Source organism: Cyrtonyx montezumae, unplaced genomic scaffold (assembly GCF_038088225.1).
Source record: "Cyrtonyx montezumae isolate F1298 unplaced genomic scaffold, pur_monq_1.0 scaffold_10, whole genome shotgun sequence".
Lineage (NCBI taxonomy): Eukaryota > Metazoa > Chordata > Aves > Galliformes > Odontophoridae > Cyrtonyx > Cyrtonyx montezumae.
The window spans coordinates 8844486-8848144 of record NW_027071826.1 but is presented as its reverse complement, the minus strand read 5'-3'; positions in this window follow the sequence as shown (position 1 = coordinate 8848144).

Here is a 3659-nt window from a genome sequence, read left to right as displayed (position 1 = left end):
GTATGCTTAATCCAGTACACATGATGCAAGGAAGTGTACTCAGTACAGAATACTGTGGCCTCATTAGGAATAATTTCCTATACATTCTCATAAAATTCACAATTCTGAGTCAAGTGCTCAGCTTTTCCTGAAAAATCCTGCATGAAACAGTGTAAAATGTTCCCTCCCAGACAACAAACTGATGAAAAATTCTGTGATATTAGTTCAGGTGGTTTTCAGCAATTATCTTTTCCTGTGTGTACTGACTACAGATTTTACTGATCTGAATATATGAGGTAAGTAGTCTCTAGAAACACAGTACAGCATCAAATCTGTCGAGGTAACATGACATTACAGCTGAGAAACAGCACGTAGCCCTGGTTTAAGATACACCTGTGTGGAAAATATATATACATTTAAAAACCTAGAGTGAGTCTTTTAGGGGGTTTTTGCCTACAAAATGGTTGTCAGGGCACGGCTGTTTTCTATACACATGTATACAGTTTGTTTTGAATTCAAGCTTTTCTATCAGAGACAAGTTTTTAATAGTGCATTTTGATAGATGTGGGGCTACACTCAAATGATCTGGCCAGCATATGCAATGTTCCTTCTATGTTATAAACAAAAAAATCTCAGCTTCACCCTTTCTGTGTAAGTTTTGCTCTTCCAGGTAAGATAACAACGCTTATTCCCAAGAACTTTCATGAGACAGGTTGATTTTATTTTTTTCAGAGTGCCTTTGGCTCACAGTCTTCCAGAAAGCATATTGCTGAATAATTCTTGCTATTACTGTTGTAATCCTTTGTCAAGGTTTACTGCAGCTCTTAGCTGGATAAACAGAACATCAGCTGTTAAGGGTAATGAACTGAACTGGCACTGATGGAATCCTGTTGAAAATGATTACGTGTGAAGCACTAGAACTTGAGACAGTAGAAAATGTGTCACGTTTACAGTATATTTTGTTTTATTCAAAGATATCATAATATGCAGTTAAACCTCAGAAGATTTGAAAAAATGGAAGGACTTTTTAAAGGTTTATCTATTGTTTATATCTCAAATTCAAAACCAGTATTTCTGTTCTGTGAAAGTACAAGCTGTAGGGCAAAGTAAAGCAACTTGAATCTTTTCTCCCTTTCTTCCCGTTGCCGTGTGAAAGTTCTGCACAAATTTTCTTCTGCTTCTGTGCTCCTACACAGGCCTGATTACATGTTTAAATTGGTAGCCTTCATTTAAAAGGAGGTCTGAAAGTTAGCATTAATAAGAATGCAATCTGAAGCAAAGGAAACATGCTTCTGGCAGGACTTCTTTTCTAGCTACAAGAATTAATTAAAGCTAAGTATGCTAAAAAGTATTTACGTCTCACTGTTTTCTGAAACAGACTCAGATCCGTGGCTGAAATGAGTCTGCCTCTAATATTTGCTTTATTGAAAGAAAGGCAAAATTTTAATTTTTGCTAACAAGTTTTGAGGCTCTAGTGAGTCCTGTCCTTGGCCACGGCAGGGGATGGAATTTGATGATCTTTAAGGTCCCTTCTGACCTATTCCATTCTCTGATTGCTTTTTTCAAGCTACAGGTGAAACAGGGTATAGAATATAATGACTTACAAGGGATTATCAGGTGAGAGAACTATGATTCTAGAAGAATGCAAAGAAAGCTATATGGGGTTAATAAAAAAAAAGAAAATGCTTCTGGTTAAGAAAGTGTGTATTTGTTAATATATCTGATATCTGCTAACATTCTAATCATTTCTTCTCCTCCCCCCTGCACTATTTTGGTTGTAGTCACAGTTTAGTTGTTGCAATTTCGCTTGTTTATAAAGCATTCCATATGAAATATCTCACAACAGTTCAACTGCATACCTAATTCCCCCTTAATTGCAGCAATTCTTTAATATTTTCAAAAGTATGCTAAACACAACAGGTTAAAACAAGAAATGAGGACTACAACTGATACTGCAGGAGAAATCTGTGTAGGCAGAACTAGTCATCACAGATGGGATTCATTCAGTATACTGCCGTTAGTTCTGCCACCCACAGAATCTCTCATTATCATTTTCTACCAAACACAGCTCTGTAGAAAGCTCTCTTCCAAAGCTGAAGTTACAGTGATGATATGTGGACGGATATCAAGCAGAAGGTCATGTCAATTAAAAAAAAAGTTTATGTTTCTGAGAGCCATAATTAATTTTTTATTTCATGACTGTAATTCCTGATTTGAAGAAACACTACCAAACTTATCCTTCAATATGGAAAACATTCCTTGTGCATGTACTGAGCATCATGATCTAGTACATCTGTTTGCTCTTTTGTTCTGACTGACAGCAGAAATGTGCGAAAGCCATGTGCTGCTAAAGAAGGATGCAAGGTGCTGCCCTTCTGTTGAAGCACAAGCTGACATTCCTCATTTGTACACAGGGCGGAGTTCTGCATTCTTTTTATTGCTATTCCTCTTATTGCTCTGAGTGTTGACAGTGATGACAGTTCCTACAGGAGACAGTACTTTGATCATGTGCATTGCTGGATGCGAGGAGGAAAAAGGCATTAAATTATTGTAAGGCACGTGACTTAAGAGAGCTGGCAGTGAATGGATGGATAGAAATTCTGAATCATTTGCTACTTTCCTGAATAAAAAGTCCACTGTGCCATAATACAAGTTATGAAGTAGGAATGCTGTAAACAGCTAGAGATGGATCCAAATTAAAACAGGCAAAAAACCCTTAAGTTTGCTTTATTTTAGAGAAAAATGCCTTTAAAATCATTTAGTTAGCCCAATCTGACTCACAAATAGTTGTACCAGCACAACAAAGAGAAACATGGTATTGTGGTATAAGGATGGAAACACCACAAACTGCCATAGCACTTATATTGTTAAACCACAGCCAAAGACATGACACTACCTAGCAGAATTTAATTAAAATTTCTGAAGATTCCATTTTTGTGGTGACCAGTTCATTTCGAGTTAAGAGGAGAGTTACTGTTTCCAAGCCTGAAGCACTGGAGTAGAATACAGGAATTTCTTGTTTATGTGCTCCTTATAAGCTACCAAATCTGACTCACGTGTCATTATAAAGAGAATATCAGCTGCCAAATGTTAGTTGCTAAAGGTCATGGAATTAATAGGACAAAGAGCTTGCTGTTGGAGACCTATCTTTTAATTTCTTCTTGTTATTCCATTTACTGAATTGTCAAAGAATCTCCTATCTCACTGTTCTTTCAGTCCTAGTAACTTTACAGATTTCCTTGAATGAAACAATAGATTTCAAATGCTGATTTCCTCATTTAGTTTAACTGCAGCCATCTGGTGGTGATGTCACACATAATCACCTTTGTCTAACAAACACCTGATAATTCTCCTTCCCCAGGGACTGAAAGTACAATGAGCACATACCAGCTCAGTATCAGGGTGTATTTATACTTCGGAGTTTTGCTATCATTATTCAGATACATAGAAACTATTTCAGCTGTTTTACTTGGTTTAGGTCATTTCCTGCAACTTTACTCATCCTCCTAATTAACATGAATACACTTTTGGGGCTTTTTCCAAGTTAAGCATTAAAGAGGTTAAGTAGGTTGGGCTCTGTGACTAATGTTTTGTTGGCTATGACTGTATTTTGCTATTATTCTAGAGTATTCCACAATTCTTTATTGGCATATAGGGGATACTGAGATTCTTAATTGCAA